The 14,666-nt window shown below is 41.3% G+C and overlaps 1 long non-coding RNA gene across 2 annotated transcripts in view; it reads left to right on the top strand.

Annotated features, from left to right (window-relative positions):
• Positions 1-14,666, top strand: part of LOC128789912 (uncharacterized) — a 109,931-nt gene that overhangs the window by 33,666 nt on the left and 61,599 nt on the right. For both annotated transcript variants that reach the window (XR_008431576.1, XR_008431575.1), the window contains 6 exons: positions 3,800-3,921; positions 4,547-4,690; positions 5,056-5,218; positions 10,951-11,024; positions 11,571-11,737; positions 14,420-14,577. This is a non-coding gene — a long non-coding RNA (uncharacterized LOC128789912). The remainder of the gene's footprint in view (positions 1-3,799; positions 3,922-4,546; positions 4,691-5,055; positions 5,219-10,950; positions 11,025-11,570; positions 11,738-14,419; positions 14,578-14,666) is intronic.

Genomic DNA, 14,666 nt, shown 5'->3' with positions numbered 1-14,666 from the left:
AGTATTATCCTGAGGATAAATGAGTTAACCCATCGCTGCAAACACTGTGCTGGCGGATTTTAGTGCAATTAGCTCCACAAATACCAAGACATGCAGTCTGCAACCAGACTAAAAGGTCTCCTAAACAATTAGGGGACCACGGCCCCATGGACCCCTGTCATGCACATTAATGTCACCGGCCCTAGCAAGGGGGGAGTGTGTGCTTTGATGCCAGGGGAATCCAGGGTTTGACGGCCCCATAAACTTCATCCCATTTTTGGTCCCACGACTCAGTGGCATTTTATTTACTGCACCTAATAACATTTAGTCAATAAACACGTACAGGTTGGAGAGAAGGTCTAGTGTGAGCTTAATTACCTCAACTCTCTGCCTTCTCTTTTGTTATGTACATCATGGATACTTGACAGCATTAACATTCCTGGAATTGTATCTGCCATCCTTTGTAAAAGGATTGAATACTATGCATTAGTTTGGGCTCGTGGGGCATTTGTGTCTCCAACAACAGCTTAATTATGGACATTGTTTACTAATCAGTATTAAATTGACAGACTATGAGGGCTAATCTGGAGATTAACACAATAGCTTGTTTTCATTTTGTTCTTCTAGCAGTTTATTGAATGCAAGATTTAAAACAAGACCCTTTTGTGAGCTTTACCTTCCCCATCACTGCTGTGTGAGTGGAAAGATCTGTGTATTTCCTTTCTGTAACTTTAGAGTTTGGGTACAAACATTTTGCTCAATATCTAAGAACAACCATAAAAATGTATTTGTTGTATTGGGTGTAAAAGCAATACAGGTGTCCTTTTCTAGGATCAGCAGCTCACAAATCTTTAGGCTCATTTTAAGCCTCCTGTTTGTTCTGTTTCATGAACTACACAGAGTATCATCACTCAAACAAATGCCAACAGACCCCAGGCCCCAAGGAGTAATTTGTGTAGTGAGGAGATCTGATGTCACTGTGTGCAAAGTCATTCAGTGAAAGCTGTGGGCACCTCTGGGCCATCTGTTTTGCCCGTACAAATAATGGAATTCCCTCATAGTTCTGATTTCCCTGTGAAAATTTTCCATTGTTGGCCATGAAGCTGCCCAGAGTTGAGTTTGCTCTGCACAGGCAGGTGCCTGTTTGATCATGAGGAATAAGAGGGTTTCTTTAGGGAAGGACACACATGTGAGAGTGTCTTACACACGTTGTGTGTCTGCTCTTGTCTGACTGCAGCACTGGTGATTTACAGCCATGACACTGATCTGACATGTCAAATTTCCAAAATATTCACATCTGCATCCCACTTGGATTTTCCAAACTGCTGAAGAGACCTCAGGTTTTTTAGTCTGGGAAACTTTGCTTCCAGCAGGATTACTTATCTGATTGAGTATAAATGAATGAAAACTCAGTAATAATGAGATAATATTTTTCTAGATTCTTACTTTCTCCAAGAACAATGTAGAGTGGAAGAAAGTGATGCCACACTGAACTTCACAACACCAGTGGTGGTGGTAGAGTGGATAAAATCCAGGAAAAAGAGGAAAAAGGCTGTTAATTCCCTTTGTCCCACACATGGCAATTCCCCATGGCAAGGTTTATTGACAATGTGGCACTCCAAATTACCTTATGGAGCAACAGTCATTTAATACATGGCAAAAAATATGACAAATACAAGAAAATATCTGACAAATATTTCTGAATTGCCCAGCAGAGTGTCTCCAAAGTCAGAGCTCTTCTTGTCCATGCACTCCTCATGCTGGAAATAATTAGTATAAAAACCCTAATCTTTTTTTTGCATCCGAGCCACGCGGTATAATCCAGCCTTTCAGAAGGATAAGTCAGTATTTCTGAGCTCACTTGGATTTAATGTAAACAATAAAGGGCTAATTCAATAAAATGGCTTTGACCCATCAAAATCTTCTTTCAGGAGCTGTACTGTGGGCTGGGAGCCCACATGGGGTGTTGTGCATGCAGGAGTCTTCAAACCTGCCTCGTTGGAGAATAGCTCAGGGTGCAGATGGACCAGCCCTAAGGAGAGATACCTGTTAGAGATTTTGCATCTCGATTTTTGGATCATTCTTAAAGAATTTGCTTGCCAGATACAATATGAAACTTTTCTGATTTATTCACAGGTCTTTGGAAAAACAAAGGAAGAAAAAAGTGACTGCTTTTTCCCTAATTTTTAAAGTTTTTGATTTTAAGCTTTTTCAGAGGACTTTAGTTTTCAGGAAACTTGGAAGATTTTTACTGTCTGTCTCCTAAAAAAAAAAAAAAAATCACAAGAATGATGCTAAAATTAAGGCGTTTAAGCATTCTTTGGTTTCTGAAAATTGAAGCTAGAGGTCTCCAAACATTTCAGCTCACAGACTCTGACAAGTCTCTCAAAAGAAGTGTAGGCTCCTGCACAGTGAGCTTAAGACCATGGCAAATAAGGCATTTTATGGTTGTGCTGCTGACTCCTTGAAAGTCTGTTAATCATAGGCTGTAAGTGGTGTAAATGATTGGTTATTGTAGCACAGGCAAGTTTTATTTACATTTTACTTTTGCTCTTTGCTGCTTAACTCAAGGTGTTGAGAGGTGTCCCTGCCCATGGCAGGGGACTGGAACTAGATGGATTTTAAAGCCCCTTCCAATCCAAACCATTCTGGGATTATATGGTTGTGTGGTTGTTCTTTTACAGAGGAGCAGCAGGGTTTTACAAACTTATTCATATTGTCTTCATAGCTGTGAATATAAATACATAAGCCATTTTATCTATTGGGATAATGCATTTTATCCCAATAAAATAGGGATTTTATTTATCTATAATAAATAAAAGGCATTTTTATCTATTATGCACACGGATTAACCACTCTGCTCTCTGGATCCACCTTTTTTGCTGTTGCTTATAGTCAGTCCTTTTAAGCAACAGTTTTGAAAGGGTGGGCACTCAAATGTTTTCCTGGGACTCTTGGGAAGCTGATAAAGTTTGCCAGTTAATCCAATAAAGCTAAGTCTGTTGCATCAGACCACATCAGTCAGATCACTTTACATTCTGTCTTTTAAAGCAGGTCTTTGTTTATTTTCTTAAAGAAGTACCTGCTACCTGTACATGTGCTGTCTGGGCAGGAGGGACCACCCCACTGATCATCTGTTTCCAAGCCCTGTTTCTGTAGGCCATGGAATGTTTTTTGGGAGCTGGATTGAAGTGTTGAATTACAACAGTATCTGGTCTTTCTTAAAGGCTAAGTAGAACAAAGACAAATTCTGTACTAATGTGTTCCAATATTTAGTAATGGTTATTACGAAGAAATTATTTTCTGTTTTATTCACCTGTCTTCATGCAGCCACTGGATTTTGTTACACTTCCATTAGATCAAGAAGTTCCTGGCTCTCAGGCCACTTCTCCATGCATTAAGCTCAACAGACTGAACTTCTTAAAACTCTTACTATAAGCTTTCCTTTCTAACATCTGAATATTTTTTGGAGCCTTTTAAATACTTGAGGAATATTCCAACCTCTTTCAAAGCATGAGCATCAGGACAAAGCAGCTGCTCTAAGAGATGTCTAATAGATGTGTACAGAGGCAGTGTTGTATTTGTTTTTATTTCATAGATGTCTTATGATCAAATAAACTGTTGTTTTTTGCCACAGCATCTCAGAGGTTTGTGTCTGTCCATTTCCCCTTGAAGCCTTACTGCTTTCCAAGTCTCTCTCCCATCTGCTGGCAAAACCTACATGTTATATTTCAATATATATTAAAATATATGGTCAAGTCACCCATCCCATGCCACCCATTACCCATGGTAATACAATCTTTCTTTCTATCCACTGCAGACAGAGGCTTGAAAGCAGCTTTTCTCACACCCTGATGACAACTGGATGCACCTTACTCTCCCTTAGACCTTTAGAAGTATTCAGGCTTGTGTGTTTCTGTACAATCTCTTACAACCTAACAGGTAAGTGTCTGCAAAAACCCAAATACTCTCTGGCTCCTCCTTTCCTTGCTGAAGGAGATGTAACCACTGGTTAAGTGACTTATCTCCGAGTTTCAACTGTATAATCCTTTCTTCTTCAGGGAGTGAAGGAAAGAAAAGGAGGTTTCTGACATCTCCTTTTTACTACTTCTGCTATTACAACATAGAGGTTTTTAAATGTAGTCTCTCTCAAACCACAACATCTTAAAATGCCTTTAGACATTGTCTTCTAGGCCTTGCTGTGCCAGCTGAAGATATTACCTCAGGTATTCTTTACCACTGGCATGTAAAGATTCCTTCTTGCCAGCTCACCAAAAAGGAGCCAGATTAAATCAGACTGTGTGCCCATGTAGTTTTAGCTTCTCTAAAGCATAACAGCCTCAGCAACACACTCACCTCTGCTTCTCCTTCTCCTGTCTTCCCACAGACTTCAGTTGCCATCAGATTGTGCAGTGAGGCAGCTTGGAGAAGGCAAACCCATCAATAATTACTCACTTTTTGTTAGGGTTAAGCTACAACTACATTTGGTTTCTTTTATAATGCAGGGAGAAATCTCTAGAGAGTAATCCAGACCACCTAAATTCTAATTTTCTTCCTCTCCTTTTAGGAAAGCCGAGGGTGAAGTTATATGATACAGTTGAGCTGACCTAACATCTTGCCCTGCTGTTGAAAGAGGCAGTTCTGCTCCTCCCCACTTCTCACTCCACAGTATCATGATTATCCCATTCTCAACCTCCATTTACTCAGTTTGGTAAGAGGTTCCCAGCCCATCTTGCAGGAGGTTGTTAACCCTCAGTGTGAGACTAAAAACCCTGTTCACTGTAAAAGTTGTTGCACTGTGCAGCAAAACGAGTTTTCCCCTCCTTCACGGCCTCCTTAATGAGCTAAACTTTCACTTACTGTTCTTGGCCTTGCTGGGGAAGTTTTCTGAGAGCTTCTACTCAAAGAAGTATAGCTGGACTTGGTGATGTTAGAGGTCTTTTCCAACCTCAATGATTTTGGAATGTTATAGTCCTTCCTGAACTTGGAATCTTCCATATTCATTGTAATAATATGTTGCCTTCATTTCTGGAAAACTACTGATTTTCTTTTTTTTCTGTCTTCTGTCTCTTGCAGATCATCCTAATCAGTCTCCTTTATGGGATTCTCAGGCAGGACTGAGAAATTTAGGGTTATGTCTGACCCCTGAAGTCTGTCTGGTTTGAGCCAGTGACAATTTTCAAGCAGTTCCCCCAGCTCATTCTTGCAAGACAATCTCTTCATATGTCTGCAGTGTCAGGTACAATTAAATACACTCAAGGATAAAGATATTGGGCTTCTTCCTTGCTCTGACATGTCTTCAGTCATCTTTTGTTTCCTTGCCTATGCTTTTTATGTGATTCCTCTGGGAGAGAGTGCAGGAGGCCCTGTGCAGTGATTTGGACCTATCAGTTGTGGAAAGATTCTTCTCTCAGCCTCAAATTTTCTCCTCCACCTGAGCTATTACTTTGTACTTCATAAAGGCAAACCCATATCTCTTTTGAAGGAGAAATCAAAATTTGGACATCCAATGTAGTAGCATAAGTTGATGACCCTCTGTCCATCTGTGTTGCTGATGGGAAACTCTGCAAAGCAAAGACTTGAGCTTAGCTCTGGGGATATTCTGGGAATCTCAGAAGTTCCATGTCCAGCCACTTGCCTTTCACACTCTGTACTCCCTCAGCACCATCCCCTGGAAAAGGGTTGCAAATAAGCTTAAGAAATCACAGTTGGAACCTCCAGCACATCCTTGTTCCTGATGCCAGCTACTCAAGAATCCTAAAATCAATCACACAAACCCCAAAAGACCCTGAGGGTGAGCTTTGCACACTCTCCAAAGGTGATGCTGCTGCAGGGGCATCATGGAACTGCCAAGTCACACCAGGACCCCTCAGCTGTGACTGTCTGCTTGTATCACTCACTGTTCACCTTGAGGAACCAGGGGTTGATAACTTTGTTTCAGGCCAATGTTCCTTTGTTTCCTGCTTTTCTCAAAGCTCTGTCTGTGCCCAGATGAAGCCAAACCTGTTAAAATTACTGCCAGTCATAGAGATGCAAATGTCCCTTGGGCTTTTTGTTGGATTTTCCCATCTATAACTCCACCTTTTCCTTGAGCAAAGGAAGCAGTGAGGGAGGAAAGGAGCTGCCCTACGTTAATTAGAGACTCTGCTTTTCCCAGTGACAGACTATCACTAATTACAACGCATCAGTGACCCCCCACTTGACTCAATGCTGCTGCTTGGTGAGCTAATGAGGGGGAGAGGAGGAGCTGGAGCAAGAGGCTGTCCTGAGTGGTTTGAAGTGGTGTAGGGAGTGTTTAACGTCGCTCTAAAATGGAGTTTGGGCTATAAGATTGGGGTTTGCAACAACAATACTGATATGTTCTCATGATTTGATACTAAAGATGCTACTAATGCTTCAATTAATGACTAAACTTTGCAGCACATGCTTGTCTTTGCCTCTGAGTGGAAGGAGGTCTGTCACCATTCCTTGTTTGTGTGCAGATGACCTGCTCCACCTCATTAGCTCTGCAGTGCTGGTTGGTGTGCTGGGAAGGATGATCCTGAAAGATCCACCCATCTGAAAGGGATGAAGAGCGGCAGCCCGGACAAAGCTGCCGTCCCTGCTTCCCCCACGGGAATTGATTCCATGAGGGCACAGGAACAGGGATGCAAAGGAGCAAAAAGCTCCCATTTCCCTTGTGAAATGAATGAGAATGTTCCTGCTCTGATTTTTTAAATCCTGCACATGCATTTAATATTAAACCATATTTTATAATCAACAGTCCAGATCCTGATTTGAGTTAAATAGTCCTCAGCTGGGGAGCTGACCTTCCCATTCCTGTGGCATTTGAAACTGCCAGCTGCTGAGTTATTTTAGGTGTTTTTTCAAGAACACAATGCACAGCTAGATCCGATGATCAGCCCCTGAAGGAAGTGCTGTCCCCTTTAGTTTTGTACAATTATAAATTTAAAAGACTTTTCATCCTTAAAAAAGCACCTCTGTAGCTGGATGAAAAATACACCTTTCCTCCTGAAAGATAATATTAACAGCAAACTAAGCAGTCAACTGTAGATTTACATTTTTCAGAATTCTCTAATTCACATCAGCTCTCAAAACCTGATATTTAAAAAAGATGTTACTACAATTCAAAGCAATTCAGCAAATTTTGCCAGATGATGTGGTTTAAACAATATACCTTATCTCTTCTGACACCAGTGAGATTTGACTATTTACTCATAGGCACTACAATATTTTGCTGAACAGGGATATAATAAAATATGTCATTAAATTAAAATTATTCTTAAGAACCTAAATTAGTTAAATGACAGTATCTGCTAGACTCAGTACCATTAAAAGGGAGAAACACATTTAGGAGGGATCCAGAGAATCAAGTTCAGGATGAAATGAACGTTTCTTGTCTGTAAAGCAGTTGTTGAAATCTCAGGAAGAGAGATTTGTACTGGGAATGTTGTTGGCATAGTGATAACCATCAAACTGAATGGACTCTTGGAAAGAACAACACTTGATAACAGCTGTGTTTGCATTAAACATTTTTAGAGTTCAGTTCAGAGCAGTTTTGCACCATATATGTAGAATTTTTATGCAGAATTTGCATACAGAAAGCATGGAATGCTCTTTACTGGGTAAATTATTTGCTTCTGCTATTTATTACACTCCCCCTCAGGCCCCCCCATCCCCTGGGCACACGTGGCTGCAAGGATTTGAGTTAGTAGAGAAAACAGGTGTGCCTGGTCAGAAGAGCAAAAAAGCAAGTATTCAAGGGAAAAGTAGGATTTTTGTTTGGAAAGAGATGTATAAAGCAGCCCTCCCTCTGGGTCCAGCTAAAGTGACCCTTTGGCAAGAGTGAATCAAGGCACAGATACCACGGGCTGTATTTACCTCAGCTAATGCAGATGCTTTAATTCTCTCCTTATTTGGCCAAGCATTAAAGGACAATCTTAAGTCAGGAATATTGCTGTACCAGGCTTACTGTCTCCTCTCAGGGAAAAAAGTTTCTTCTAGATGCTTCTTCAGGCCATCAATGCAATGGGCCACATTCTCTCACTTTAGATAAACCTCAGAGAATTTGCCTGATAAAACTGAAAGAGTCCAACACCTCATTTCAGGTGACAGGGGCATTCTCACTCCTCTTCCTTGCCCTTCCTCCCAACAATGTGGATCGATTTCCTCTGTTGCAGCTGCTCCCCTACTTGTCTGACTGAGTGCATAGTAAAAGCTGAATCAACTCACAAATCTGTAAGAAAATAATCTTTTTTCTTTGGTCAGGTGTAGCAAAAACATTCCTGCAGGCTGAGGGAATCTCATCTGAGGTCAGGGGAGTGCCAGGGAACACATAAGGAATACTGCAATGTGATGGATTCTTTCCTTCCAGCAGAACTGGCCTCAGAAAATTGTCTCCTGTTTTCCAGAAAGCCAAGGATAAAGTAAACCCAAAAATCTGGCTTCTGCTACCCAAAAGGCCAAGCATCAAGTAATCTGGTCTAGTGGAAGGTGCCCCTGCTTGTGGCAGTGGGATTAGAACTAGATTATCCATAAGGTCCCTTCCAACCCCAACCATTGTGTGATTCTGTGATCACAACCCAATGCTCCACTGCCCACAGGCTTCACCTCATGTTATGCCTGGGTTTGAATTCAGAAGTGGAGATACAGCTTCTTTGGAGATTCAGCTTCTTTGGAGTTACTTCTGGCAGCAGTGTTTTTCCATGAGCCCCAAAACAACTGAAGGTGAAGCTCCAGAGTGGTGCAGGTCCCACCTGACCCCTGCTCCCAGGACAGCATGGCCTGAATGTGTTGGAATTTGGCTGAAACGCTAAAAGTCCTCTTTTTCCCCTGAAATGTATCTTCTGATTTTAATGACCCAAAGTGTTAAGTACCTGAATGCTATTTATCATGTGTAAAATATCATCTCTGTCAGCTACTGCCCTTAACCCTATTTTGGGTCATCTCCTCTTTGGAGGCTGCTGCCTGAGACACTGAGCTGCACCACCTGACCTGCACAGCTCATGACATCTCAAATGTCCTGTGATGCACTGATTTCACCTGTGTCTGAGATAACCAGACCATTTTTCTTTCCTTCTGAGGGAGAGGTCCAATGAGTAATAGCAGGCATCATCAATTCTTTTGGTATTTTTGCTTTTCTAATCATTAAATTAGTGGAAACCATCAGAAACTGGAGGAACGTGCTCCAGTTCAGAGCTCCTTGTGCTCTTAAATTGGAGATTCAGCCCAACTTATTTCTTTAGTCTTCCTTCAGTGCCATGTAGAGGTGGAGGTGACAGTAGATGCCACTTGGGGTCTAATGTCCCCAGAGCTGAGACATTCCCTGTCCCAAAGGGCTGAACACTGGTACATAATCAGATTTCCTTGTGGAACAAGAATAAACTTATCTTCCATGTTCCTCCTCTGTGTGCAATCTGTACAAGGCTTTATTATAAGGATTCTGGGCTAAGGGAGAGCTGTGCACTTTTGGAAACATCTTTTTTTTTTTTTTTTTTTTTTTTTTTTTATTCAGGCTGAGAACAGACTTCATCTCGTAAGGCTGCATTTCATGTGGAGGGAGGCAGGCAGCTGTATTCCCATGGTTTGAAAGGGATGGAGTGTCTATGGGGTAGGACCTCCCCACTCTCAGTGTCCCCTTGTGCTTTCCAAGTGCTTAGAATTCCTTACAAATTACAGTCTTTTGTGGTACAGAAAACTGTGCTATTTTAACCGATTGGAGGAGTGATGATGCTGGAGGGAATATAATAGGCTGAGAAGTATTTTCTTACTGTGCTTGATGGTTTGTTTAGGCTTCTGTCCTGCACCAGGGTCTGAAGGAAGGAACCCTTCTAGGCCCAGTGGGACTCCCTGTCCTCTATCACATCCTGAACTGTGGCTTCACATGTAAAATCCACAATCAGCTGCAGCAGCTCCATGTACTTAAACTGATCAAACAGAATAAAGAAAAGGAGTTACCAGATATAAATCCCAGATAGTTCCTGAGCACTGGGCAGGTGCCAGTGCTCATTTCAGGTGGTAGAATGATTATTAAATCCCAGATCACTTGAATCCAATAGCAACTATGAAAAAAAAAACAACCAACCAAAAAAACCCTAAACCCCACACATGAGGAAATAGTTTCCAAGATGAAAAACATTTAAGTTTACACTAGAGAGACAATAAGCAAATTATTGACTGCAAGAATCCCATTTTCAGGAGGCTGTGAAAAGTGTCAGGAGAAGGGTCCAGAGATCAAAAGAAGCCAAAAATGTTAACAGATCTTCCTGAGAACAAGAATGTGGCAGCAGGAGACTTGTCAGAGCCACCAGGGTGACAGCATGGAGAGCAGAGAGACCTACATACTCTGTGGGGTAATTTAAAGAATTTGGCCCTCCCTGCTGAAAGCCAAAAGAGCTGAGAGCTGGCAGTGAGCACTAGTAAGCCCCGGGGAACTGCTAAGCAGCTGTATTGCATCTATTGTTTTCAGGATTTGTTTTCTCAGAATAGTTTGGTTATAAGACCTGACCAGAGTCTGCAGATCTGGAGTTTTCCCACTGAGAGTGGACAAAAACAAGTAGCATCCTCAAAGCAAAGTATTTTTAGTTAGAGCCTGACTCTGTGTATCATCTGTGAATCAAATGTTTTTCTATCTTAAAAAAAATCTTCACCATCCAGTTTTTCATAATTACAGTGAATTCTCACAGCTTTGCCCATAATTCATGTATCCATCCATCTCTTCATCCACACAAATCCAGCCTAAATCATTAATTCATGCATAAATCCAGGTGAGTGCCATTTGTGTAACACCTTTTGAGTTAAGGTGCAATAGGAGGGCAGTACATGGACTGATGTCAGGAATCTGTCAGGAATAAATATTATTGGTAATAAATCCTGAATATGCACCCAGTATATATTCATAGGAAACAGCATTGCCTTTGTTTCTGCTCTCCTATTATTTCCTTCATTTTCATTCATACTTTGTCCTAACAGATATTGGATTTATTCTGAAAAAATCCCTACAGTGTTCTGTCCTTTAGAGGAAGAGCAAGCTCCTTGGACTGAGGGTAAGAATGTATTAGAGGCAGGAGAAAGTTACTGGAGGAGAAGTAGGTGTTTCCCAAAGGTATGCTGCTAGGGGAGTTGAAAGAGGAAAAGAATTTGCTGCAGTCTTGTGAGAAACAAACACCCCTTGGGATAATCCAAACTAATAAACCCTCTCTTTTACACTAGTAAGAAATTTCTTCCTACATTCTTAATGTACCACATTTCCTGGTGCTAATGATGTGGGTACTTCTTTCCTCAAATGTGTCATTCCCATTACACTTCTACTCCATGAAATCTCATTTCTTCCCTTAAGATACAAAGGAACACAAGCAACAGGAAACAATTCTGTATTTTGGAAGATGTCAAACTCCATTACTGTGTCCTAATTAATAAAATAATAAAGTTTTTCCTCTGGCTTTTGACATGTTTCTTAGTGAAAAATGTCCAATTAGCAACTGTGTTACCAAGATGAATTCAAAACATCCACATGCTCTGTGTTATATCCCAAAATGCAGTGATAAGTAACTTTCTAGTCATGATTCTGCATTATTCTTACTAATCTCCAGGTGTGAAGAGCAAAAGCTCACACAAACAGAGAACAGAACAGCTGCTTTCTTTAAAGATGTGCCCCACAACTGAAAACCCCAGCTGTAATTCTGATATGCAGAGGAGGAAGGTGACAGGGAACAGGAGGAACCAATGGATCCTGCCAACAGGATCCCACCTCATGAAGGTACTGCATTTGAGGAGGTTCTGCTTCCCTGAAGAGCTGTGCAGGTGGGGAAGGATTTCTTTCTTTGCCCTGGACACCTATAGGACACAGCCTATTACTCAGATGGTTGCAAGAAAACATTCTCTTCAAGATCACTTCTGTTGAACCTGACAGGAATTGTGTCACTGCCTTCAGTGGGGCCTGGATCAGGCCCTAATCTGTTAAAGAAATACCAGGGACATGCTTGTTTTCCCTCCTGGGCCCACTTTGGGTTCTTCTGCCCACTCCACTGTTTATACTTCCTCAGGCTGGGCTGCTTTGATTGCAGCAGCACAGACAGGATCCCTCTGACCCAGCACTGTGCTGCAGGTTTTTGCTCAGCCAGCTCCTCCAATTATTAAGGGAATAGCCTCAAAGAATCTAAGGAATCACAGATATTCTGGGGGAAAAAGTCTGCTGGCTGCAAGTGAGTGTGTAGAGAAGGAAAAGAATGATCTAACATCTTGATTCAACATGTCTGTTATATCAATCATTTGCTCTGAGTGGGTAGCAAAGATATGATCTAATAGGTGCAGGATTCCTTATTTCCTGTGACAATCTGAGCATGCCTTTTGGGTGAGATCAGAATGTTTTTATTTTGGTTTATTCACCAAAATTTTTATCAGCTGACTTCAATGGTAATATGGGAAAATGCATAGAAGTCATTATGTTTCAAACCATATAAATCTCTTTAAGATCTTACAGCTCTCTTACAAAGCTTTATGGTATATATTCTCTAAAATTTTCTAGTGATGTGCTAATTTTCTCCCTGTGTTGCCCAAGCTCAGGTTCATCTTTAGATATAAAAGTTATTGTTAGGAAAATGCAACTAATAGTAGTGCAGTCATCCTCTGAGTTTGCTTCTCTCACATTCAAGAAAAGCAGATGAATTAGAATGAAATGGCAATTGCCATCATCTGCTCTGGAAATCAGCAGTGTATTTACAGCGATTAGCAGCTGGATTGACATCCACAATCATATTTAGGCATCTCACTATGCATGGATTTCCCTGGGAATTCAGACACTTAATTAGGATTTGGTTTGATTATCTCTGTGCACCTGGCTCTCTGCCTGGTATGAAGTGTTAGCAGGATCAGCCCCCTCAGCTCATATGCTCATGATCCTTCTGTAGGCAAGGCCATGTGCTCCCCAGTGACTCCAGTGGAGTCAGGAGAGCCTGGAGGCTGCTTCTGTGCAGCTCATTTTGGAATCTGAGTCTAAGTTTTATTACTAATGAGGAGCTTTCCATCTTTTTTTTTTTTTTCCCTTTTATGCCTTTGTGGTAATTTCTTTGCCTTTAAGGTATCACAGAAGCAGAAGGGTAATAGGAGTAGGTTAGCAAAATACAAGATACAGCAAGGAATTCTTCTGGTAATCAACTTTAAAGGACTGGGACACCGAGCTTCCTTCAAGGCTGGTTCCTTTCCCTCCCTGGATAACCATTAGTGCTTTCTATGGGCAGCACAGACAGGGATGGCCAATGCAAACATTTCCACTGGGAAAGGTTTGGAGTGACTTGAAGGCAAGTGCCCAGAAGGCAAAGTTGTAGCTGATATATCCCACGCAGGAACCAAAGAGCTCCCAATGCCAACCAGTCCTGCACTGCCCTTGCCAAGCCATATCCTTGCAGCTGACTGTATTAAAAATGTGTAAATAGACAAAAGAGCTTCAACCACCAAGTAATCCACATCAAATTCATGGACTGACAAACCCTTACTGTTATTCTTTCCTTCACTCAGCTTTGTGCCATCTGCAATCTTTAGTAGCAGCAATGCTGCCTCTTCCTCTGAACTGTGGAGTGTGATTGAATGGCTCTGTCCACAGTGAGATCCCTGTGCTATTACCTGTGCACCCCTGGAAGTTCCCAGACTCTGTTCTTTGCACCTTTGGATTTGGTTTTCTGTATGGATTATTTTTTCTTGACTATGTTCATGCCATTAATTGGGTGTTGAATCAAGTTTTATAAAGTACTATTTGAAAACTGACATTGTGTGAAGTGTGCCTTGCAGATTTTTTTGATTTATTCTCTCAGCTCCACTACTTTTAACCAAAAGAAATATTTACAAACATAGAATTCCAGAATGGTTTGGACTAAAAGGAACCTTAAAACTTATCTAATTCCAGCCCCCTGTCATGAGCAGGGACACCTTCCACTAGACCCAGTTGCTCCAAGACCTGTCCAACCCATTCTGGAACACTTCTAGGGATGGGGCAGCCACAGCTTCTCTGGTTATGAAATAATAAAATAATTTTAAGAATTTAAGACTTGTATTCCATTTCATCAAGAGGATTAATATTATCTAGGTTATGAATTTTTGGCTTTAGAACTGAGTGCATCTCCTCACAACCTTATAATAATCTTACCTGGAATTGATGCCATGTTGATCCTTCTGTAGTTACCCACAATCCCCAAGTTTTATGGAAACATTGGTACATAAATTAATTTCTGCACATTCCTTGCTTTTGCAACAATTCTTAAATAAAAACTGTACTAACTCAGAGTTCCTTGAGCAGCTCTTCAAACTCTTAAGGGTAAAGTATCTCATATCTGAATCCAGGTAACCTTGTGGTAAGTGCAGCATCAGAAAACTGAGGTGAGGATCAGGGAACTGCCTCTGTATGGAACAACCCTGTGTAATCTGCTGCTTTCTGCTTCACATCCAGGACCCAAAATGGCTCCAGCAAAAGATGTAGCCTTGACCAGCTTCTACCAGGCTTCCCTCCTTGTGCCACAGCTTGGAAAGGACTGTGTGTGACTGGTGACATCTACACCAAAAGGGAGCTTCCTTTCCATGTCTTGGAAATCAAAAAATTGCCATAAGGTAAGAGATAGATAGATGGATAGATAGATGGATAGATAGATAGATAGATAGATAGATAGATAGATAGATAGATAGATAATGAGAGAATT

Source organism: Vidua chalybeata, chromosome 6 (genome assembly GCF_026979565.1).
Source record: "Vidua chalybeata isolate OUT-0048 chromosome 6, bVidCha1 merged haplotype, whole genome shotgun sequence".
Lineage (NCBI taxonomy): Eukaryota > Metazoa > Chordata > Aves > Passeriformes > Viduidae > Vidua > Vidua chalybeata.
This window is presented reverse-complemented; position numbering and strand designations above follow the sequence as displayed.